Source organism: Bubalus kerabau, chromosome 4 (assembly GCF_029407905.1).
Source record: "Bubalus kerabau isolate K-KA32 ecotype Philippines breed swamp buffalo chromosome 4, PCC_UOA_SB_1v2, whole genome shotgun sequence".
NCBI classification, from domain to species: domain Eukaryota; kingdom Metazoa; phylum Chordata; class Mammalia; order Artiodactyla; family Bovidae; genus Bubalus; species Bubalus kerabau.
This window is the reverse complement of record NC_073627.1, coordinates 146,418,961-146,445,229: the sequence shown is the minus strand read 5'-3', so window position 1 is coordinate 146,445,229 and position 26,269 is coordinate 146,418,961. Positions and strand designations below refer to the sequence as shown.

The following is a 26,269-nucleotide window of genomic DNA, read 5'->3' as shown; positions in this document are numbered from 1 at the left end:
CAGTACCACAGTTCAAAAGCGTCAATTCTTTGGCGCTCAACCTTCTTTATGGTCCAACTCTTACATCCATACATAACTACTGGAAAAACCATAGCTTTGACTAGATAGATTATATATATATATATATATATATATATATATATATATATGTACGCACATACAGAGACCTTTGACTATATGGACTAGACAGTTGGGGTGCACATGAAAGGAATGATTTCAGTAAGTCCAGACTCTTGTATCTTCCCATACATAGAAAAGCACTAAATTCCTTAACTTGAGATGTTTAGTTTTCTTTACTTAATAGTAATCTTTTGATTTTCCCACTACCTGATTTTTGTTGCAAAAACTCCTACATATCCTGGCTCACCACCCTCCCCACGGCTAGCCCTTTTGGAGCAGTCACTCAGAGTGATCTGAGAATCCTTGGACTTCAGTCCTCAAAATGTTTGCTGAATAAAACATAACTCTCAATTTTTAGGTTCTGCATTTTTTTTCAGTTGACACTAAGTAACACTTCCTAGGAAGTGAATAGAAATATTTCACAGTGCTTATGCTTCTGCACAAGATGGTAAACTTACATGATTTTGCAAAAAATTAAACCAGGAGCTATCTTATCCTGGACAGCAGAACTGCAGGTCCACAGTGTGAAATCAGGTTGTAAGGATAATAAACAGAAAAAGGGACTAACTCAGTTATTTGTTCTGGTTCAACAAGTCATTTGTTTCTGTGGCTGTATGAATACAACATTGATTAAAAATGTCCATCTCATTTCCAGGAAGAAACAGCAGGATGATTCATAGGGAAGAAAAGGCTATACAGTATTAAATCATCATCAGACCAGAGAGATTTGTCAGGATTTGTCAGACCTTTTGTCAGAATCACTGATGTCAATAAATAGTGAAACTTTTAGAATTTGGTTGTCCTCTGAATAAAAGTAGGAAAAATGAACACATGACAAATAGATTTACCTTTGGCAGAAACCATCCAGAGATGGTTTGTAAATGTGTGACTATCAGAGATTCAAAAAACCTCTAAATTTTATAAAGCTGGTCAGCATATATCATCCAGACAGGAACATTACCAAAGAAAGCTCTGGTCTTCTGAACTGCATTGTAACCCAAACGAGTGAACAAATGGGGAAGAAACGGCAGGTTGTGTTCTGCACGGAGCCCATGTATAGCAGTGTTCTGCTGCAGTTGGCAGGACAGCTTTTACAGAACCAATTGTTAAGTATTCAAGTAAATTCCATTGGCCTTAAAATCAGCACCGGTGAAAGTGGTTATACCACAGACATTGGCAGTTGCTATAGAACATGGGTTTTTGTTTGCTAGTTTTGTTTAGTGTTCATAGAGTTGGTCTACCCATTCACCACTGTCTAGCTCTCCTGAAGGCAAAGAGAGCCTGTCAGGAAAACATAAATTTGCATCTCTCAGTGAGGCATGTATTGTGTGGAACGGGGACTGCTCACCAGACATTTCCCAGAACTCGGATGGAATATTGCTCTAAGTCTCTTTGCTTCACGTCCATGCTCACTAAGCAACCTTCTGCTTATTTATTTGGTCCTAGTAGATAGATTGGTGTCAGAAGGAGTTCCTTCAAGTCTTGGGGATTCTAAGGAACCATCCTGGAGGACATCTGGGGAAAGGAGGTGAAGATCATGCCAGGCTGAGCAGGTCTTTCAACTTCAACCAGAGCAGTTTCACTTACTCTGTTTTACATACTGGTCATACATACACAATCCAAAATAAAACAGTTGCTTGGAGAAAGCATACCACCATTAAAAAAAAAAAAAAGCCTTAGAAAATAGTAGGCCAGGGTTCTGTGTGCCAGAAAAGCACATCCCTTATTAAAGCTAATTTATTTTTCTGGATATAATCCAGCTACTTGTGAGTTTGCATGTGTACTGTTGATTCAGTCATGTCTGACTCTGTGAGACCCCATGGACTGTAGCCTGCTAGGCTCCTCTGTCCATGGGGATTCTCCAGGCAAGAATACTGGAGTGGGTTGCTGTGCCCTCCTCAAGGGGATCCTCCTGACCCAGGGATCAAACCCACATCTCTCATGTCTCCTGCACTGGCAGGTGGGTTGTGGATTCTTTACTACTAGTGCCACCTGGGAAGCCCACTTGTGAGATTCAGTTCAGTTCAGTCACTCAGTCGTGTCCGACTCTTTGTGACTCCATGAATCACAGCACGCCAGGCCTCCCTGTCCATCACCATCTCCTGAAGTTCACTCAAACTCACGTCCATCAAGTCGGTGATGCCATCCAGCCATCTCATCCTCTGTTGTCCCCTTCTTCTCCTGCCCCCAATCCCTCCCAGCGTCAAAGTCTTTTCCAATGAGTCAACTCTTCGCATGAGGTGGCCAAAGTACTGGAATTTCAGCTTCAGCATCATTCCTTCCAAAGAACACCCAGGGCTGATCTCCTCTAGAATGGACTGGTTGTATCTCCTTGCAGTCCAAGGGACTCTCAACAGTCTTCTCCAACACCACAGTTCAAAAGCATCAATTCTTCAGTGCTCAGCCTTCTTCACAGTCCAACTCTCGCATCCATACATGACTACTGGAAAAACCATAGCCTTGACTAGACGGACCTTTATTGGCAAAGTAATGTCTCTGCTTTTCAATATGCTATCTAGGTTGGTCATAACTTTTCTTCCAAGGAGTAAGCATCTTTTAATTTCATGGCTGCAGTCGCCATCTGCAGTGATTTTGGAGCCCCCCAAAATAAAGTCTGATTAGTTAATCTTAATTAGCTTCCTACTAACTGATAAGGTTGTGATGCACCAACTGAAAATTCAAATTTCTTGACTTCTCATGTTGAAGACCCATTGTGAAGAAATGCCCTTCTGAGATTTTGATCAGGGTCAGGCTGCTGTTCTCTACAACAGCCCTCTCTTGCATGGGGCAACTTTCTCTTTGCTACAAGGAAACTGGAAAATGTAGTCAGTCAGGTGAGCTGAACTTAAGTCATTGGAAGTTTCTGTCTTTGGCTCCTCTTCTAATTACAAAAGGGACCTTATATCCTTTAAGTTATTTTAGGGAAAGCAAAATGAAGAAAATTTTTTTAGGAAAGCAAAAAGAAGATAATGAAAATCACTTTATCCACCATCCAAAGACAGTCACTATTACTTCTGGTATATAGTCTAATAATTTATACAAACACACATGTTCACCCACATACACATGACTTTTTTAAGAGGAGTTTTTAAACTTAGAGCTTGCAGTGTAATGACATTTGAGTGGTTCTTATCACAGTTTCTGTATATGTTAATCTATGGATACAGGTTGATCACTACATGAAAGCCTTTTCTCTATATAAAATTGTAAATAAAAGGTAATGTAAAAGGTTCAAATTAAAAAAAAATCAAGTAGTTATTTTAGTAGGTACTACATACAGTATAATCTAAAAGCATAATATCAGTTCAGTTCAGTTCAATCGCTCAGTTGTGTCTGACTCTTTGTGACCCCATGGATTGCAGCATGCCAGGCTTCCCTGTCCATCACCAACTCCCGGAGCGTGCTCAAACTCATGTCCATCAAGTTGGTGATGATGTCCAATCATCTCATCCTCTGCCATCCCTTTCTCCTCACGCCTTCAATCTTTCCCAGCATCAGGGTCTTTTCAAATGAGTCAGTTCTTCACATCAGGTAGCCAAAGTATTGGAGTTTCAGCTTCAGCATCAGTTCTCCCAATAAATATTCAGGGCTGATTTCCTTGAGGATGGACTGGTTGGATTTCCTTGCAGTCCAAGGGACTCTCAAGAGTCTTCTCCAACACCACAGTTCAAAAGCATCAGTTGTTTGGTGCTTAGCTTTCTTCATAGTCCAACTCTCACATCCATATATGAGTACTGGAAAAACCATAGCCTTGACTATATAGACCTTTTTCAGCAAAGTGATGTCTCTGCTTTTTAAAGCATAATATGGTATTCAATTAACTTAAGTTTCTCTGCACCGTCTACCAGTTCTCCCCAGAGGCAAATACTGTTATCAGTTGCTTGTTTGTTTTCAGAGATATTCTGAGCTTATGCAAACATGAATCAAGTCCTGGTGGTTTAGTGGTAAAGAATCTCATGTGAATGCAGGAGATACGGGTTTGATCCCTGGGTTGGGAAGATCCCCTGGAGAAGAAAGTGGTATCCCATTCCAGTATTCTTGCCTGGGAAATCCCATGGACAGAGGAACCTGGCAGGCTACAGTCCATGGGGTTGTAATAGAGTCAGACACGACTTAGCAACTAAAACAACATACAGGTTACTGTAAGAGTACCTTCTCTTAGAGAGTGTATCATCCTGAGTTTGGGGGTGAAGACGGGCTGGTATGATGATGAATACATAATAATGAGACTTTCTCCAGTTCAGAAGTAAGAAATATATCTACATTTTCTGACTAGGAAGTTTAAAAGAAAAAAAATTCCAGTATCATCACATTCAGAATTGAGAAGTTTATGTGTGTTTAAGAAGTCAGTGTAGATACAGTAGTTCTCATTATGCGTAATCAACACGGAGGTGGTATTAGTTTTCTGTTGCTGCTGTAACAAGTTAGCACATCCACGTGGCTAGGCTAACACACACTTATTATATGATAGTTCTGTAGATTAGAAGTCCATCACAGGACCTACTGGGTTAAAATTAAAATTTTGACAGTGGAGCACTCCTTTCTAGAGACTCTGGGGAGTTTCCCTTTCCTTGTCTGTTTCAGCTTCTGGAGGCCACCACACTTCTTGGCTCATGGCCTCTATTTTCCACTTCAAAGCCAGCTAAGTCGCACCTGTCTGATCTGTCTTCTGTAATCACATCTTCCTCTGATCACAGCCAGGAAAGACTCTCTGCTTTTAAGGTCTTGTATGGTTAGACTGGGCCCAGATAATTCAGAATAGTCCAGACAATTCAGAGTGATCTTTCTGTCTCAAGGTCCTTGATTTAATAAAGTCCGAAAAGTCTCTTTGCCAGGTAAGGTAATACGTAGGTTCTGGGGATTATGATACCTTTGGGGGAGGGAGCACTGTCTTGTCTACCACAGGGATCAAGAGAAATTAATTCCCAGAGAAATAAAGCATTCCTTCTCTGCCGTCCTGTGTTATGCAAAATTCTTGGGAAAATTCCCAAATGGAGTCTGAGATGGCTGACTCTAGCTGATTAGCAACTTATCATTTGTTTTAGGAATAATATACTAGCATACCATGACCGTTGTCCACAAGCAATGCAAGGCAGAATCACTGAGTCTTTTTCTGTAAAATATATTCATGTCTCATTGAGCTGCTGCTGCTGCTGCTAAGTCGCGTCAGTTGTGTCCGACTCTGTGCGACCCCATAGACGGCAGCCCACCAGGCTTCCCCGTCCCTGGGATTCTCCAAGCAAGCACACTGGAGTGGGTTGCCATTTCCTTCTCCAATGCAGGAAAGTGAAAAGTGAAAGTGAAGTCACTCAGTCGTGTCCGACCCTCAGTGACCCCGTGGACTACAGCCTACCAGGCTCCTCCGTCCATGGGATTTTCCAGGCAAAATTACTGGAGTGGTGTGCCATTGCCTTCTCCGGTCTCATTGAGCAGTATCTACTAACACTTTGGTTAAAAATCCCTCTTATTCATGAATTGTTTTCTTACTTTTTAGACAGGCATTTCTTTATAAACAGTCAAAGTATAAGCCTGTCGCTTTGCATCTTAAACAATGCAAAAGCAAGTTGTGAAAGTATTTTTACCAGTGTGTCAGAATTAAAACTCGCTAAATCTCAGTTTCTCAGGGAGGACTCACAGGTCTAGAGTTCTTTGGCAGATCCAAGATTCCCACCTATTGGAGGAAGACCAAAAGCACTACATGTAATATCCAGATATTTTGGGGACATTGTATATATGACCAGTTTTCTGAAGATTAAAAAAAATCAAAACGGTTTACAGATGCATCTGTACAATATGCTGGCACCATATGAAACTGAACAGCTATAGCATTACAGCCCACAGCAGGGCTGTGACCCTGAAGGGTGACCCTGAAGGACAACAGAGAAGAAAAATCCTTCTAATGTGCAGAATTTTGAGTAATAGATTTGGTTGTCCATGTCTGGAGTGAGAGATGGTCTGAAGTATGGATCCACAAAGCTTCTTGGGCAGTTGCCAATTGTTGGGCTGGTGAGTTAGGGACTTGTGGGCTTCCCTGTTGGCTCAGATGGTAAAGAATCTGCCTGCAGTGCAGGAGACAAGGGTTTGATTCCTGGGTTGGTGAGATCCCCTGGAGAAGGGCATGACAACCCACTCCAGTGTTCTTGCCTGGGAAATCTCATGGACAGAGGTGCCTGGTGAGCTACAGTCCACGGCATCACAAAGAGTCAGACACGACTGAGTGACCAACACTTTCGCTTTCACTCTTTCAAGAAATAGGATTGAGAGATTGGTGATGAAGAAAATCGGAAAGGAGGTTATGTGGATGGCCTTCTCTGAATGGGCACAGACCACGAAGACATTTGTGTTCCACATTTTGAAAGGCCATTTAAGGGCTTTCTACTGCAGAGAAGGTTAATTATCAGATGGACAAAATTATGCTCTCTGAGATGTCAGATACTTTCCCCAGACACCGCAGTGTTTGCTCAGTGGGCCCCTGAGCAAAGTGGCTGCGGTGGTTTGAATAGAGGCTGTGCATGGGCTCAGTAACATGACTTCCGCTTACTAAGACTGACTCGGCTAACACCACTTCTGATTGCAAACAGCAAAGAGCAACATTAAGTCCCATTGGGTGGCTTCTCCAACACACAGCACCCAGTGACCAGCAGCTGGAGCCCCTTCAGGCAGTTTCATAGAGGACTGTCTCTGGTGAGATTCCTTCCCATGAAGAGCTTTTCCCAGATGAAAGAGTTCCAGTAAGTTCCAAAGGACAGGTTTCCAGCAAGTTCTGCCAGCAGAGTACCACAGAGACTTCTCCATCATCTCAGTGAGTCACTGCTGTGCTCTCTCCAAGATCTGGATCTTGAATCTGGGAACTGATTCAGATAAAGAACAAATAAACCGTTTTATTAATTTGAGTGATTATTGTCCTGAAATTTCCATTTCATTGTGATGAGAGGAGTTGAAGTCTAGTTTAGCTCTAAGACTATAAAGGTATCCCCAAATTTCACACATCTAAAAATTAGAAATACTTTTCTTCAGTAATTCATAAAAAATCCTTTATTTTTAAGCCAGAGATAATTCTGCATGACTTTTCCTTGTAATTAAAAAAATCCAAATCTTTTATATTTGCATTAATTGTTGTTTTAAAAGGTATAGGAACTTCCCTATTGGTCCAGTGGCTAAGATCCCAGACTCCCAGTGCAGGGGGCCTGGGTTTGATCCCTGGTCTGGGAACTAGATCCCACATGCCAGCCAAATAAATAAATAGATATTTAAAAAATAGAAAAAACATGTTGTTCACAAAGTTGATTGTGACAGAAGAGAGAATTGAGACTGTCTTGTGGATGAGACTTCCTACTGCTTGTCTTGGTCTCAGGCTAACACAGTCTATTGGTGTCTGTTCTGTGGCTGCTTTAGAGCCAGAAAAACAATAATTAACCTTTGTGTCTTATGATTTACAAATTGCTTTTATATGTACCATAACTTTTAATCTACTCAATAACTTTCAAAATTAGTTTTGATAATTTAAGTTCTGTAACCATTTGGCTAAAATATCATATTTTTATTGTAGCAAGTTTAACAGCCATTGAGAAACAAAAAGAATAAATTTGAAATGATCTGTAATTCAACTATCAAGTGATAACTGTTGTTAAAACTTTAATGTTCCCTTCTTGTTTTTATACCTATAAAGACATATGTTTTTATAATAATGGAATCATTTGCACATAACCTGCTAACTAATATAAATGTATCACAAATATAATTTTGTGTCATTAAGTGTATTCCTCTTAAACTGTGATCTTAATCCTTTTATAATTGGACCTACTGAAGAATCTAATGAAAGCTATGTTCCCTAAGCCCCAGAAAAAGCAGCTATACAAACACCCAAGTAATACGTATCAGTTAATGAATACAGGAAGATTTAGGATTTATGGGATTTGAAGTTTATATGATTTGGGGACTCTCTTTTATTTTTTGTTTTCAACTTTATTTTTTCTTAGGTTGCATGCTTACTTTTAAAACATCGAAACAATGCAAAATATACAAAGTGATCTGCTCCAACCTGGCCCCAAGCAATTCTAGTAAGTAGAAGGGTATTTTCCCTTATAGCACCCTATTTATGAAATTATAAATGCATAATAATTATTGTAGTATTGATTTTTTAAAAAAATACAACTTGCACCATACAATCCATACAGTTCAATGACTTGATTTTCTCTTTTAATGATATGCTGGACATTGAAGAATTTCTTAATTATGAGAAAATGAATTTAATTTTGACTCTTTATTTTTTAAATTTCAATCTAATTAACGATTAGCTGGTATGAAAACTATTTCTGTAACATTTAAAATTGGTTAATTATTAGTCTTTTGGAAATGCTAAACAGTTTTATTAAACAGAAAACAGAATACATTCAGTATTTGTGATTTCTGCTAAAAAATTATTATTTTGGTTACTAAGAACGAAACAAATCAAAACACTTGTCTAGATGGTAGGATTGAGAAACTGACCTGAAAATGATGGGAAGTCCCTCTTTCTCACACTGCAGGAAGCCCTCTCAAAGAAAAAATTATAAAATTTTATATAAAATCAAATTACAAAATTATATATAAATATGAGTATTTATTTAGAATGAGAAATCACAGGATCTTTCTGGAGACTTGGAGATTCAGGCCCTTTTCAAGTGACACCTGTACGGGAATTTACTAGACATGCTATGCAGAAATGCCTCCTGATCCCAACTTGGAGTCCCCTTAAACGCCTAGAAAATTCTTTAAGTCTGAGCAACTCAGCGCCACAGGACCCTGCATAAGTGAAGGATTAAGAGAGCACTTCACTGCTCACTCTATTCAGTTCAGTTCAGTCACTCAGTTGTGTCCCACTCTTTATGACCCCATGAACCGCAGCAAGCCAGGCCTCTCTGTCCATCACCAACTCCCAGAGTCCACCCAAATCCATGCCCATTGTGTCGGTGATGCCATCCAACCATCTCATCCTCTGTTGTCCCCTTTTCCTCCTGCCCTCAATCCTTCCCAGCATCAGGGTCTTTTCAAATGAGTCAGTTCTTCGCAGCAGGTGACCCAAGTATTGGAGTTTCAGCTTCAACATCAGTCCTTCCAACGAACACCCAGGACTGATTCTCTTTAGAATGGACTGTTTGGATCTCCTTGCAGTCCAAGGGACTCTTAAGAGTCTTCTGCAACACCACAGTTCAAAAGCATCAATTCTTCGGCCCTCAGCTTTCTTTATAGTCCAACTCTCACATCCATACATGACCACTGGAAAAACCATAGCCTTGACTAGACGGACCTTTGTTGACAAAGTAATGTCTCTGCTTTTTAATACACTGTCTAGGTGGGTCATAACTTTCCTTCCAAGGAGTAAGTGCCTTTTAATTTCATGGCTGCAATCACCATCTGCAGTGATTTTGGAGGCCAAAAAAATAAAGTCAGTCACTGTTTCCCCATCTATTTGCCATGAAGTGATTGGACTGAATGCCATGATCTTAGCCTCAAGGTAAATGCTTGACTGTTAATGAATTATACCTATAGGGCCCCAGGTTAAAACTGCCTTCTCTACCACATCATTTTTTTTTGATTAATTAATTTTTTACTGAAGGATAATTGCTTTACAGAATTTTGCTGTTTTCTGTCATACCTCAACATGAATCAGCCAGAGATATATATATATATATCCCCTCTCTTTTGAAACTCCCTCCCTTCTCCCTCCCCATCCCACCCCTCTAGGTTGATACAGAGCCTCTGTTTGAGTTTCCTGAGCCATAGAGCAAATTCCGCTTGCCTATCTATTTTACATATGGTAATGTAAGTTTCCATGTTACTCTTACCATAAATCTCACACTCTCCTCCCCTCTCCCCATGTCCATAAGTCTATTCTCTATGTCTGTTCCTGGTGATCCACTGCATGGCTGTAAAATCAACCAGGTGCCTTCTCTTCAACACTTTAGATGGTTTATAATACCACTCTGGGATAAACATTCTTTTATGTAAATCTCTGTCACTTCCCTGATTATTTCCTTAGGATCAATTTCTGTTAAGTGGATACAAGGGTATGTCAAATTTCCAAATGTGAGCTTTGGCAGGAATATTTAAGTTCTGTTTCACCCATGAAGAAAATGAAGGTGTAGTGGCTTACCAATACAGATCTCTAAAGTCAACTTTTCTGACTTTGAATCATATATCTTTCATAGTCTACCACATGGCTATAGGAAACCATTTCCACTGTAAAGGGTTTTGCCCCCAGATCTGTTCCATTTTGTGAAATGCTGGGGTTGCCTCTCAGCCTTGTCATGTTTGTTTAGGTTCATCTCAGGTTATTCTTGCTGCACTTCTGCTCCAGGGTTTTCTGTGGGACACCTTTTCAGTTCAGTTCAGTCGCTCAGTCGTGTTTGACTCTTTGCGACTCCATGGACTGCAGCACGCCAGGCTTCCCTGTCCATCAGCAACTCCTGGAGATTACTCAAACTCATGTCCATTGAGTCGGCGATGCCATCCAACCATCTCATCCTTTGTCGGCCCCTTCTCCTCCTGCCTTCAATCTTTCCCAGCATTAGGGTCTTTTCTAATGAGTCAGTTCTTCGCATCAGGTGGCCAAAGTATTGGAGTTTCAACTTCAACATCAGTCCTTCCAATGAACACCCAGGACTGATCTCCTTTAGGATGCACTGGTTGGATCTCCTTGCAGTCCAAGGGACTCTCAAGTGTCTTCTCCAACAACACAGTTCAAAAGCATCAGTTGTTTGGTGCTCAGCTTTCTTCATAGTCCAACTCTCACATCCATACATGACTACTGGGAAAACCATAGCCTTGACTAGATGGACCTTTGTTGGCTAAGTAATGTCTCTGCTTTTTAATATGCTATCTAGGTTGGTCATAACTTTTCTTCCAAGGAGCAAGCATCTTTTAATTTCATGGCTAAAAGTCACCGTCTGCAGTGATTTTGGAGCCCCCCAAAATAGTCTGTCATTGTTTCCACTGTTTCCCCATCTATTTCCCATGAAGTGATGGGACCAGATGCCATGATCTTGGTTTTCTGAATGTTGAGATTTAAGCCAACTTTTTCACTCTCTTCTTTTACTTTTATCAAGAGGCTCTTTAGTTCTTCTTCACTTTCTGCCATAAGGGTGGTGTCATCTGCATATCTGAGGTTATTGAGATTTCTCCCAGCAATCTTGATTCCAGCTTGTGCTTCATCCAGCTCAGCGTTTCTTATGATGTATTCTGCATAGAAGTTAAATAAGCAAGGTGACAATATACAGCCTTGACATACTCTTTTCCCTATTTGGAACCAGTCTGTTGTTCCATGTCCAGTTCTAACTGTTGCTTCCTGACCTGCATACAGATTTCTCAACAGGCAGGTCAGGTGGTCTGGTATTCCTGTCTCGTGAAGAATTTTCCACATTTTGTTGTGACACACACAGTCAAAAGCTTTGGCATAGTCAATAAAGCAGATGTTTTTGCTTTTTCGATGACCCTGCGGATGTTGGCAATTTGATCTCTGGTTCCTCTGCCTTTTCTAAATCCAGCTTGAACATCTGAAAGTTCATGGTTCACGTATTGCTGAAGCCTGGCTTGGAGAATTTTGAGCATTACTTTACTAGCGTGTGAGATGAGTGCAACTGTGTGGTAGTTTGAGCATTCTCTGGCATTGCCTTTATAGGGATTGGAATGAAAACTGACCTTTTCTGGTCCTGTGGCCACTGCTGAGTTTTCCAAATTTGCTGGCATATTGAGTGCAGCACTTTCACAGCATCATCTTCCAGGATTTGAAATAGCTCCACTGGAATTCCGTCACCTCCACTAGCTTTGTTTGTAGTGATGCTTCCTTTGGCCCACTTGACTTTGCATTCCAGGATGTCTGGCTCTAGGTGAGTGATCACACCATCATGATTATCTGGGTTGTGAAGATCTTTTTTGAATAGTTTTTTCGTGTATTCTTGCCACCTCTTCTTAAAATCTTCTGCTTCTGTTAGGTCCATATCATTTTTATCCTTTATTGTTCCCATCTTTGCATGAAATGTTCTCTTGATATCTCTAATTTTCTTGAAGAGAGCCCTAATCTTTCCCATTCTATTTTTCCCTCTATTTCTTTGCATTGATCCCTGAGGAAGGCTTTCTTATATCTCCTTGCTATTCTTTGGAACTCTGCATTCAAATGGGTATATCTTTCCTTTTCTCCTTTGCTTTTTACTTCTCTTCTTTTCACAGCTCTTTGTAAGGCCTCCTCAGACAACCATTTTGACTTTTTGCATTTCTTTTTCTTGGGGATGGTCTTGATCTCTGCCTCCTGTACAATGTCACAAACTTCTGTCCATGGTTTTTCAGGCACTCTGTCTATTAGATCTAATTCCTTGAATCTATTTCTCACTTCCACTGTATAATTGTTAGGGATTTGATTTAGGTCATACCTGAATGGTCTAGTGGTTTTCTCTGTTTTCTTCAATTTAAGTCTGAATTTGGCAATAAGGAGTTCATGATCTGAGCCACAGTCAGCTCTTGGTCTTGTTTTTGCTGACTGTATAGAGCTTCTCCATCTTTGGCTGCAAAGAATATAATCAATCTGATTTTGGTTTTGATCATCTGGTGATGTCCATGTGTAGGGAAATCTTTTAATTTGATACAGAATACCTTTTGGTTATTTTGTTGAGCGTTATCATTTGTTTAACTCCACAGAATATTTCAGGAGGATTGCATCTGGCACATAGGAGGTGCTCAATAAATTGATGACTGTTGAATGATATTGAATAGTTATTACAATCCTAAAAAGAAACAGTCCCCAACCTTTTTGGCACCAGGGATTGGTCTCGTGGAAGACAATTTTCCCTTAAATGGGGTGAGGGGGAGTGGGAAGGGAAGAGGTTCAGGTGGTAATGCCAGAAATGGGGAGCACTGGGGAGCAGTAGATGGAGCTCCACTCACTTGCCTGACACTCACTTCCTGCTGTGTGGCCTGGTTCCTAACAGGCCTCAGACTGGTACCTGTTTGAGACCTGTGTGTTGGGGACCCCTGTGATTGAGGTTGCAACTCCAAAAGACTGGATATGTTTCAGAAACTTCATAATTGAGCTTGTGCATCTAATATTTATGGTTTCAGATGGAAATGACTATACTTTTGAGAGAAGTACCATTATTCTAAACCTCATGGCTATACAGTTTCGTTATAAAGTTTATTGCACTTTGTATGTTTCTCTAATAAAGATAGGGAGGTAAGGAAATTAACAAAAGAGGAGATTGAAATAGTTGAGCTCCATGCTCACCTTTCTCTCCCAGTCTACTCCAAAGTTAAAATAATTAAACATTTATTGAATACCTACAACACAGAGGCTGGGCTTCCCTGGTGGCTCTGTGGTAAAGAATCCACCTGCCAATGCAGAAGACATGGGTTGGATCCCTGAGTCGGGAAAATCCTCTGGAGAAGGAAATGGTAACCGACTCCAGTGTTCTTGCCTGGAAAATCCCATGAACAGAGGTGTCTGGTGGTATACCACCCATGGGGTCTCAAAAGAGTTGCACATGACTTAGCAACTAAACAACAACAAGGCATGAACTAGACTGATTTGAATAGTATCATTAAATGAATATGATTTATGGTCAGTCTCTGGTCTACATCACAATTACAAACGTCAAGTTTTTTTTTTTTTTTTTTAATATCATAATAGGGTGTGTTGTTGGAGAAGGCAATGGCACCCCACTCCAGTACTCTTGCCTGGAAAATCCCATGGATGGAGGGGCCTGGTAGGCTGCAGTCCATGGGGTTGCTGATGGTTGGACACGACTGAGCGACTTCACTTTGACTTTTCACTTTCCTGCATTGGAGAAGGAAATGGCAACCCACTCCAGTGCTCTTGCCTGGAGAATCCCAGGGACGGGGGAGCCTGGTGGGCTGCCGTCTATGGGGTCGCACAGAGTCGGACACGACTAAAGTGACTTAGCAGTAGGGTGTGTTGAGAAAGCTGAGGCACCAACAGGGATTGGTTCTGCTTTTTACTTACTTGTGTGGGTTAATATACTGGGTCTGTCTCCTGGCGGTTAAACCATACGAATGACATTTTGTTCAAGTTGAATGCTAATTCCACAAAACACACTTTCACATTTATATCTATACCTTTTTAGGTATGCGCATGCTAAGTGGGCATGCTAAGTCACTTTAGGCATGTCTGACTCTTTGTGACCCCATGGACTGTAGCCTGACAGGCTTCTCTGTCCATAGGATGCTCCAGTTGAGACTACTGGAGTGGGTTGCCATGCCCTCCTACAGGGGATCTTCCGCATTCATCGATCAAACCCATGTCTCTTAAGTCTCCTGCATTGGCAGGTGCGTTCTTTACCACTAGTGCCAACGGAGAAGCCCATACCTTTTTACATTGCAGGTTAATTCATTGAGAAAGATGTTCTTTGAATAAAGTTTTGTGTATATCACATATATTTAATTTTTGTGAAGTGTTAAATATTTAGATAATTAGGTGTTTTTGGATAATGGTTTTCAGGCTGCGTGGTTTGGTGTGGTAATTGTTTTAAAATTATTTAAAGTACTGTAACCTACCTTTGGTGTTCAGTCAAGGAAACTACAGGATTTAGTTAAAATGTTAGTCTCTTGTTTATCTGAGTAAGACACTTGCCAAGGGCAAACTGCAGGATGTACCTTGGATTACCTTTTGAATGGCCTTCACACCTGCTTACTTTCTTTTAAACAGGATGATAAGAAAATAAAACAAAACCTTAGAGCTCTCAATTTATTTCCCTATCTGGTTGTAACAACTTTACATTCCTTACCAGCTACTACAAACAGCAGCAAAGACGATCCATGCTCTTGAAAAAAAGTAAATGTCAGTATTTATTAGGAATATATTATAGTGTACTTACATACAGTCAAAACAGAAGAAGAGTGTATCAGTATTTTAATCTGTCTGACACATTACTTTGGCTCAGATAAAACATTCCATCTCTGCCTTCAGTGGCTAATTTAGCATTACCATTTTTGAGACTTGTGTATGCACGTTTACAAAAAAAGCAAAAAATAAATCAGCACGCTATTTTGCTTGTTGCAGCGCTAGATAACTGATTTATGGAGGCACTGCCACAAGGTGAAATTTCATTGTTTCTGGGAGCTCAGATGTGATAGCTGCTTCCTTTATCTTCTTATCTTGAGCTCTCTTTGAAGTCAGGAAAAGGCTAAATTTTACTGCGGTCCTCAGGGTCCAATGTGACCTCACCTGAGTCCGAGTTAATAACCGCTGGTCCGGCGCCGCAAAAGCCTCTTAAGAGGGTGGGGTTGGGTTCCAGCTTAGTTTTGGGAAAAAGCGGAGGCTCTAATTGGGAGCGTACAGGAAGGTGACTTTCCGGACGTGGGGAGCCGCCCGGAGACTCATTTGGCTGGGTAGGGCAGCAGCTGCAGGGTACAACAGCCGGCTTCCCGAACAGCACCCGCTGCAAAATCCCGCCCGGGTCTCCCCCGCCCCCAAACAACGGCGCGCGCTCCCCGCCCTCCCCCTGCGCGCGCTCCCCGCCCTCCCCCTGCGCGCGCTCCCCGCCCTCTCCCTGCGCGCGCTCCCTCCGTTCTCACGCGCGCTCCCCAACGCGCTCCCCGTCGCTGCTCCCGCCCGCGCTCACCCCGCCCTCTCCGCGGAGCGCGCTTACCCGGCCCGCGCGCACGCGCGCCCCGCCCTCCCTCCCGCCCGGCGCGCGCGAGCCGGCGGGCTGAGAAGTGCGGTGGGCGGGGCGCCGCGCTGACGTTGCCTGGGATGCTGGCAGGTTCCGCCGCCGCCGCCGCCGCCACCGCCGCCACCGCCGCCACCGCCACCACCACCTCCTCCATCTCCTCCTCCTCCTCCTCCTCCTTCTCGCCTGCCACCGGGGTTTGTATGAAAACACCCGGCGGCGGGCGGCGAGGTATCCGCGGTGTGTCGGGAGAGCAGCAGCTCGCGCTGCCGACGCCGAGCCGGGTGCTGCGGCTCTGCCTAGCTCCTGCCAGCGCCCCATCCTGAGCCGGTGAGCGCCCCGCCGCCGCCGCCGTCCGCGCGTCCTGGCCGGCAGCCCCTCGGCCGCGGCTAATCCTCCAGGCAGCCACCACTTCGCTCTCCCCGGCCGCTGTGTCTTGGGGGCGGGAGAAGCAAGGAAGGAGCGACCCCCGGCCCTCCTCGGTCTGCGCCCTGCTACCTCTGGGCCCCTTACCTGACAGGTTGTGTAACCCGTGTCTTTCTGGGGTGGCCCGGGTCTTGAAGGGAATCCCTGATGGGTGGGGGCTTTGGCCGATTTCTGGAAAACGCCCCACCCCGCCCCCACCCATGGTCACTCGGTCGTCCCCTCTCCAGCCCTCGCGGAGGGTACCCGGTTAGGTCTCCGAGCAGAGGCGGCCCCCTGCCCTGCTCTTCCTTTCTCTCGGCGGTGACCGCGGTGCAGCGCGGAGGTGAGCTGTGCGGAGGGGCGGTGGGCAGGGGCCGGGCGCGCGCCTTGCCTCCGCACCTACCCAGCTCTCAGCCCCTAAGTGCACCCGGCTTCAAGGTGGATGGTGGTGTGAAGACGGCGATGGCCGAGCTTACTTCCTTTCTATGGTTGACTTGACCCGAAGTGTGTTCTCTGCTTACAACTTGTCGCCTTGTGGGTTTGATTTGGACATGAATGAGATCGCCCTAGATGACAGTGCAGAGTTTCCCTCCAGCCTTGCTTCCTGAGTTGCGGGTTTTTCATGCGAGTGTGCAGGGGCACCTGCAACCCCACGCAAAGGCTTGCTGGGGGCTCCACGGTGGTTACCCTCCTGCGCCTTTAAGTCTCTTAATGTACCAGTGCAGGTTTGAGTCCGTCGGTTTCCTTTCATGGGCATTTATCCATCTTGGAATAGAGTTTTACACATCGTTGTGAATGTTGATAACATAAAGCTTGTTTCTCTTTTTTAAGATAGCTTCCTCAAGTGCCTGCAGGTCTAGCACTGCTGATGACTTAATATGTTTTAAGACTCAGTAGAAATTTTCTGTGGCAATGTTAATTCTGCGTGGGTTTGTTTTTTTCTTCTTACTTTCAGGTATTCAAAATTGTAACAGTGTTTATGATGTACGTTTGTAGCAGTGTCTGTGATGCAGTTAGTACAGTTTGTGGGTAGAAAGGACTTTTAACAGTCTGCTGGACACTCATTTTCACTTACCATTTATGTCTTTCTTGGAATCTTTATGTAAATCGAGTTATCTCTTTCTTTGTTATCCTCTGAATTTGTTTTAGAAATTTTTTTTTTTTAATCCCTGAGAAAACCAGAAAGTTATTTTTGTAATTATATTGTGGAATGTTTTCAGTTCAGTAGGCCAAAAAAATAGTAGTTTATTTAAGGCACTCTGTATGGTACATATTTTAAAACGTGTGCCAAATGTTAACACTAAACAAAAACTCTGAAATATCTCTGAGTATTTTCTTCTGTAATTACTGTGAGATAGTTAGTGCTTATCCACCCCTTATTCCTTATCCTTAAGGCTGGTTTGTAATATGACTTATTCCACTTTGCTTGATTTAATTTCTACAGCGAAGTTCTAAGTTCATTTTTAATGACCTCAAAACTCTGCCTTAAGTTGCTTCAACACATATTTGGAACTTCATTCTCACTCTGAACACTGAAATGAAAGGCGTAGACGTAGAGCTACCCTTGTAATTAGCCACATTGCAAAACATTTAGATGTAGTGTAATTTGAACTTTTGTAAAAGCAGTTTTTATAAAGCTCTATCAATTGATTTGAATTGAGGCATTATTCTCTTTGGAATAGTCTAGTTAGATTCTTAAATACCAATGGTTTTTATCTTCAATTGCAGAAGGCAAAGAGGTCCAAGACTTGTGAAATTATCTAACTTATATTCTATATGTTGGGCTAAAGAAAAATGTCCTCCACAGTTTTACCTTCCAAAATCTACTCTTCTTGCCTGAGGTCCTCTGGTACTTGGAAGTTGAACAGCAGCTGCAGAGTAATGGATGAACCTGTCAGAGGGCTCTCTGCAAATTGGAAGCTTCTCTTAGGCAGTATGAACAACAGAAATGGTCTACAGTGGACACTGACTTTCAACTTTATGTATTATTGTTGGTTACTTGCCTGTGTGTACTGTAGTGTAGTGGCTAAAGGGCTGGGCCTCAGAGTCAGACAGGCTGGATTTAAATCCTGGCTTTGCTTTGGGCAAGTTATTTATCTTCTTTGTGGTTCAGTTTTCTGAACTCCAAAAATGGGGATAATTATGGCGTATACTCTTAAGATGATCTTAAATGTTAAGTGCTTAGCCCACAGTGCCTGGCACATAGAAAATGCTCAATAAATATTATTATTGCTTCTGTGTTTCCTTGGCACAGGGGATGTCGTAGCTGAAAAGGGGCTTTGGGCTGATTGAGTCCTGTTACTCCAGGTTAATCCCACTAAGACCCATTTGCTCTTTTGGGGCTGAGAGCTTAGTGTTACTGTCCTGTCTTGGAAGCATGTAATTTAGTTTAAAATAGAACAGCTAGACCCTGAGCTGGGAGTCCTGAGATGCTGCTGGAGAGTGGCTGAAGTATCCGTTTGTCCCTTCTGACAGGACCTTGGATTGTCTCCCTCACGGTGGTGGCGGCTGCTATTTTAATCATCTGTTTTTGAGTTTGTGACTGTGCGTTTCTTTGGCTGTCATTTGCAGCTATCAAAAATATTATTTATCAAATGGATATATTTATGTGTTTATATAATCATTATGTTTCCAGGATATACAAAATCACTTTGATCTAAGCATTCTTTTCTTTTTTAAAATTCTTATTGATGTTACATAGAAGGAATCAAATAATTTTGATTTGCCATTGTGTCCCTTTTCAGTTTTCATGTAATGTCTTTTAGGAAAACTAAAAAAAAAAATAAAAGAAAAAGTACTTCTTGTCCTTTTTGTTTTGCAGGGATCTGATATTAATACTCTGTTCTTTAAATCAGGTGTTTTCAAATGTTTTGTCTCAGGACTCTTATATTCTTAAAAAATTATTGAGCACACAGAGAGCTTTTGTGGGTTATAGCTGTCTGTATTATGTTATAAATTAAAGCAGAGATACAACTTTTTATTAATTCACTTAAAATGAGCAGTATAAACCCATTACATGTTAATATAAGCTTTTTTTCTTTTAGTAAAAGATGACTGTTTTTTAAGAACGAAGGAGTGAGAAGACTGGCATTTTAGATTTTTGTAAATCTCTAATGTCTGGTTTAATAGAAATAGCAGGATTCTCATATTTGCTTTTACATTCAGTCTATTGCAGTATGTTGTTTGGGTTGAAGTATATATACAGAGAGAAATCCAGCCTCACAGTTAATGGTTGAAAAAGGGAGGGATATTTTGATAGCCTCCAAGGAATTATGGATATATTTTATTGGGGTGCGTGTGTGTGTGTGCGTATGCATGCGCTCACTCAGTTGTGTCCAGCTCTTTGCAACCCCTAAACTGTAGCCCTCCAGGCTGCTCAGTCCATGGGATTGCCTAGGCAAGACTGGGTTGCCATTTCTTCTTGCAGGAGATCTTCCTGACCCAGGGACTGAACTGGCGGAACCAGCGACTCCTGTGTCTCCTGCGTTGTCTGGTGGATTTTTTACCACTGAGCCATGTGGAAAGCCCTATATTTGGTTGTTAACTACATCAAGACTCAGCATATAACAGTTTTTAGTAAATTATGTAGGAGTTTGAAATGAACCTTCTTGAAATTTGCCACTTTTGCATGATTGATTATTTTGAGCAGATGAGACCCTGTGGGTTTGAGAGAAACTACTGCCCCTTTTTAACCACCTAGAAGAATTTAAATTGGGGATTTTTCTCAGAAAAAAAGTTATTACCAGAGATAAATTTTATCCTAGTGGCCCCATTGTGAAACGTCTGCTCTGCTGCTTATTGTCCTGTGAATGATCCTCCTGTTCTTCTAAGCCCCAGGCCCCTATCCCATCCTGTAGTTCAGAGTGACATTTACACCACATTTTACCTTTCTATCTTTGAATCTCTCGTGTATGTAGGGTGTCTGGCCCATCTTATGTATGGAATTCCCATACATACGACATTAAATTTGATTTTCTCTTGTTAATCTGTCTCATGCCAGTTTAATTTTTAGACCAGCCAGAAGAACCTAGGAGAGTAAAGGAAAGTTTTCCTCCTTCCTGACGTTTGCGGTCTGGAATGTGAAATCATATCAGTGGACTTTTTAATAATGTTATGTTAAAATCCATTGGTTTGAACATAGAGTGGATCGTATGCCTATGTCTGACTGTATAACATCATGCCTTGGTCACTTGTCAATATTGGTTCAGTAAGTTACTTTTCATTATAAGCTATTAAAATATCACATTTGTTAATATCACCCATTCCAACAGAAATAAGTTATTGGGAAGCTGTCCCTGTTGTGACATGATGATGGATATGAGTTTTCCAGAAATCTGATTTTTGCTTGAAAGTTCAAATTTTATCATTGGCAAAAATAAGATTGCCATTTGTTTCCTGAAGTGACAAGAAGACTTCCTTCATTTCTGAGCAAACCTCTGCCAAAATACCTAAGACATTCTTTTAAGTAAAGACGGTATAATGAAAAATGCTAGCTTAATCTCTCAATAACCTCAGATATGCAGATGACACCACCCTTATGGCAAAAAGTGAAGAAGAACTAAAGAGCCTCTTGATGAAAGTGAAAGAGGAGAGTGAAAAAGTTGGCTTAAAGCTCAGCATTCAGAAAACTAAGATTGTGGCATCCAGTCTCATCACTTCATGGCAAATAGATGGGGAAACAGTGGAAACAGTGGCTGACTTTATTTTTTGGGGCTCCAAAATCACTGCAGATGGTGACTGCAGCCATGAAATTAAAATATGCTTACTCCTTGGGAGGGAAGTTATGACCAACCTAGACAGCATATTCAAAAGCAGAGACCCAGCCAACAAAGGTCCAACTAGTCAAAGCTATGGTTTCTAGTAATCGTGTATGGATGTGAGAGTTGAACTATAAAGAAAGCTGAGGGCCGAAGAATTGATGCTTTTGAACTGTGGTGTTGGAGAAGACTCCTGAGAGTCCCTTGGACTGCAAGGAGATCCAAACAGTCCATCCTGAAGGAGATCAGTCCTGGGTGTTCATTGGAAGGACTGACGCTGAGGCTGAATCTCTAATACTTTGGCCACCTCACGCGAAGAGTTGACTCATTGGAAAAGACCCTGATGCTGGGAAGAATTGGGGGCAAGAGGAGAAGGGGATGACAGAAGATGAGATGGCTGGATGGCATCACCAACTCAATGCACGTGAGTTTGGGTGGACTCCGGGAGTTGGTGATGGACAGGAGGCCTGGCGTGCTGCAATTCATGGGGTTGCAAAGAGTCAGACATAACTGAGCGACTGAACTGAACTGAACCGAAAGGTTATTCACAGAAAGTTGAAAGGTTTCTTAGCATTTTAGTCAAGTGCTGATACAAAGGGACTATATTATTAGTGTTCTGAAATTACATTGTCTAAAAACAAAGATATGGTACTACATTTCCACATAAATATTCAAATCTAATTTTTTTTTGGTTTTACTTATTAGACAAATATAGTGAGGGCACAGTATGGAAAGCTCACTTGACATCTAGTTCATAAGCTGGAAAAAAAAAGACCATTTAGCTTCCTTCTTAATCTCCTTTCATTTCTCATTTAATTCATGCTGAGGGTGAACAGTCCTAAGGAGATGAGAGGTACTTGCTGTCTTTGCCTCTCATCTTCTCTATGGAGAGAATGATTTACAGTTATGATTATAAGGGTATAGATTACATTGGGAATAATAATAATGTCAATGAAATATTTATGGTATAATAATAATAGGAACACTGCCTACATATGATAGAGTTTAATGAATTAAAAAGAATACTATTTTGCCAAAAACTCTCTGGATTTATTAATTAACAGCTGCTTGTTGCATGTAGGCAGAACTGACCGATGGTGAATGTAAGATAGCTAACCTCCCTGAAGAGCTTCTCTCCTAATTTACAGAGTGAAAAGATTTGAATTTCACAAGATCTTTGAAGCGTGCTACAACTCTAGACTTGTGGGTTTTTTTTTCTTTGCCTTGAGAATATCTCTTTTCATCTGTTAATTTCATCTCATCAGTTTTAATTTTGTGTTTACATTTGAAATTTATTTTTTCCAATTTTTAACATTATTGACTCATTCATATGTTTGGTCCATATTTTTATTTAAAAATGTATTTTTAAAAACTATGGTAAAATACATATAAAGTTTAGTATTTTTACCATATTAAGTATACAGTTCTGTGGCATTAAGTACATTCACACTGTTGTACGTCCATTACCACCATCCATTTCTAGAACTTTTCATCATGCAAAACTTAATTGGATCCATTAAGTTATAAACTGCCCATTTCCTCCCCTCCCACCTTCCCCTGGCAGCCAGCATGCTTTTTCTCTTTATGAATTTGACTACTCTGTGTACCTTATATGCGTGGAATCATACTGTATTTGCTCTTTTGTGATTGGCTTATTTCTTTTAGCATTGTGTCTTCAAAATTCAGCTAAACTGTCAGAATTTCCTTTTCAGCACTGACTAACATTCTACTGTATGTATATACCATATTTTGTTTATTTGTTCATCAGTGGATCCTTGGGTTGCTTCTACCTTTTGTCTATTGTGAAAAATGCTGCTGCTGTGTATTTGGGTGTGCAAATATTTCTTTGAGACTCTGCTTTTAGTTCTTTTAGGTACATACTCAGAAGTGGAATTGTTGGCTCATACGGTAATTTTAAATTTTAAATTTTTTTGAGGACTGACCATGCTGTTTCCATAGCAGCTGCATCATTTTACATTCACAGCAACACCGACATTGTACAGAGGTTCAAATTTGTTTACATCCTTATCAACACTTATTTTCTGTGGGTGGATTTTTTGCTTTTTTGCATAGTAGCTATCCTGATGGGTGTGAGATGATATGTCATTATGACTTTGATTTGCATTTTTGCTGCTTAATTCAGTTTGCTGGTGTTTTGTTGGGGATTTTTAAATCAGTGTTCAATAGGAATATTGGTCTGTAGTTTTGTTGTAATGTCTTTTTGTGTCTGTGTTATCAGGGTGATACTAGCCTCATAGAATGAGTTAGAAAGTATACCCTCCACTTCAGCTTTTTGGGAAGGATTTGAGAAGCATTGATGTGCTTTAAATGTTTGGTACAGTTCACTAGTGAAGCCATCAGGGGCTTTTCTTTGTTGGGAGGTTTTTGATTACTAATTTAATCTCCTTAATATTTATGTGCCTATTCAAATTTTCTCTTTCTTTGTGACTCAGTTGGTTTCTAGAAATTTGTTGATTTTACCTAGGTTATCCACTTATTGGTGCACAGTTGGTCATAGTACTCTCATTAAATCCTTTTTATTTCTGTAGGATCAGTAATGTTTCCACTTTGTGATTAGTAACTTGCTCCTTTTTTCTTAATTAATCTTGCTAAAGTTTTGTGAATTTCGTTAATCTTTTGAAGATCAACTTTTGTTTTCATTGATTTTCCTCTGTTCACTATTTCATTTATCTGTGCCCTCATGTTTATTCTTTTCTTTTTTCTGCTGGTTTTGGATTTCTGCTTTTTCTAGTTCCTTAAATTATAAACTTAAGTTGTTGATCTGAAGTCTTTCTTATTTTTTATAATTTTATAAATTTCCCCCTTAGCACTCCTTCGCTGTATCAAATAAATTTTGATATGTTGTGTTTTCTGTTTTCATTTGTTTCTTAAATATTTCTAGTTTCCCTTGTGATTTATACTTTGACCCTTTGGTTGTTTAAGAGTGTTTTCTTGGGACTTCCCTGGTGGTCTACTGGTTGGGAATCCGCCTTCCAGTGCAGGGGACGCAGGTTCTATCCCTGGTGGGGGAACTAAGATCTCACATGCCTGTGTGCCAAAACTGCTGAGCCTGCATACCACACCTGCTGCAACTAAGACCTGACACAGCCAAATAAATGAGTAAATATTAAAAAAAAGAATGTATTGTTTAATTTCCACAAATTTGTGAATTTTCTAGTTTTTCTTCTCTTACTGATTTCTAAACTCATTCTGTTGTAGTTGGAAGAAGTACTTTGTACAATTATCTGTCTTTTAAAATCTATTGAGACTTAATTTGTGGCCTGATATATGGTGTATTCGGAGAAGGCAATGTCACTCCACTCCAGCACTCTTGCCTAGAAAATCCCGTGGATGGAGGAGCCTGGTGGGCCGCAGTCCATGGGGTCGCTAAGAGCCGGACACAACTGAGCAACTTCACTTTCACTTTTCACTTTCATGCATTGGAGAAGAAAATGGCAACCCACTCCAGTGTTCTTGCCTGGAGAATCCCAGGGACGGGGGAGCCTGGTGGGCTGCCATCTATGGGGTCACAAAGAGTCGGACACGACTGAAGCGACTTAGCAGCATATGGTGTATTTGGAGAATGTCTTGTTTGCACTTGAGAAGAATTTATCTGTTGTTAGGTAGAATGTTCTATATATGTCTGTTATGTCTAGTTGTCTATGTTTATTGTGTTTTTCAAGTCCTCTGTTTTCTTATCTTCTGTCTGGTTATTCTATCCATTATTGAGAGTAGGGTATTGAAACTGCCAACTATTATAGATAATTTTGTGAGTTTTTGCTTCATTTGTTTTGGTGGTCTGTTATTAGGTGCAAGAGTGTTTATAATTGTTATTATAAATAACAATTTATAATATTGCTGTTTTGTTCTTCTTGCTGTTTTGTTCCTTTTCTTAATATATAGTGTTCTTCTTTGTCTCTTGTAACCTTTTTTGATTTAAAGTCTATTTTGTTTCATATTAGTAGAGCCATCCTTTTAGTTACTATTCGTATTAGTAGAGCCTCCCTTTTAGTTACTAGTTTTCATTCCAATCCGCAAAAAAGGCAATGCCAAAGAATGCTCACACTATGCACAATTGCACTCATCTCACATGCTAGTAAAGTGATGCTTAAAATTCTCCAAGCCAGGCTTCAGCAATACGTGAACTGTGAACTTCCAGATGTTCAAGCTGGTTCTAGAAAAGGCAGATGAACCAGAGATCAAATTGCCAACATCTGCTGGATCATCGAAAAAGCAAGAGAGTTCCAGAAAAACATCTATTTCTGTTTTATTAACTATGCCAAAGCCTTTGACTGTGTGGATCACAATAAACTGTGGAAAATTCTTCACGAGATGGGAATACCAGACCACCTGAGCTGCCTCTTGAGAAACCTGTATGCAGGTCAGGAAGCAGCAGTTACAACTGGACAAGGAACAACAGACTGGTTCCCAATAGGAAAAGGAGTTCGTCAAGGCTGTATATTGTCACCCTGCTTATTTCACTTATATGCAGAGTACATCATGAGAAACGCTGGGCTGGAAGAAGCACAAGCTGCAATCAAGATTGCCGGGAGAAATATCAATAACCTCAGATATGCAGATGACACCACCCTTATGGCAGAAGGTGAAGAAGAACTAAAGAGCCTCTTGATGAAAGTGAAAGAGGAGAGTGAAAAAGTTGGCTTAAAACTCAACATTCAGAAAATGAAGATCATGGCATCTGGTCCCATCACTTCATGGCAAATGGATGCGGAAACAGTGGCTGACTTTATTTTTCTGGGCTCCAAAATCACTGCAGATGGTGATGGCAGCCATGAAATTAAAAGACGCTTTCTCCTTGGAAGGGAAGTTATGACCAACCTAGACACCATATTAAAGGAGTCCATCCTAAAGCAGATCAGTCCTGGGTGTTCATTGGAAGGACTTATTTTGAAGCTGAAACTCCAATACTTTGGCCACCTGATGGGAAGAGCTTACTCATTTGAAAAGACCCTGATGCTGGGAAAGATTGAGGGCAGGAGGAGAAGGGGATGACAGAGGATGAAATGGTTGGATGGCATCACCGACTCAATAGAGATGAGTTTGAGTAAATGCCGGGAGTTGGTGATGGACAGGGAGGCCTAGTGTGCTGTGGTTCATGGGGTCGCAGAGTCTGACATGACTGAGCGACTGAATTGATTGATTTAGTTACTATTTGCATGGCATATGTTTTTCCACCCTTTTACTTTCCACCTATTTTTTCCTTTGTAGCTAAAGTAAGTCTCTTGTAGAGGACATATAGTAGGATCATGTTTTCATTTTCATTTTTATTTATTTATTTTTAAAATTTTTTGGCTGCACCACATGTCATGT

The 26,269-nt window shown here is 41.1% G+C and overlaps 1 protein-coding gene across 3 annotated transcripts in view; it reads left to right on the top strand.

Moving 5' to 3' along the window:
* The first annotated feature begins 15,894 nt into the window (after positions 1-15,894).
* Positions 15,895-26,269, top strand: part of AGTPBP1 (ATP/GTP binding carboxypeptidase 1) — a 202,452-nt gene continuing 192,077 nt past the window's right edge. For 2 of the 3 annotated variants that reach the window (XM_055578958.1, XM_055578956.1), the window contains exon 1: positions 15,895-16,106. The gene's annotated coding sequence lies outside the window, so the exon portion shown is untranslated. Of the gene's footprint in view, positions 16,107-16,174; positions 16,297-26,269 lie in introns of those variants that run through there. The other variant, XM_055578957.1, reaches the window with a different exon arrangement.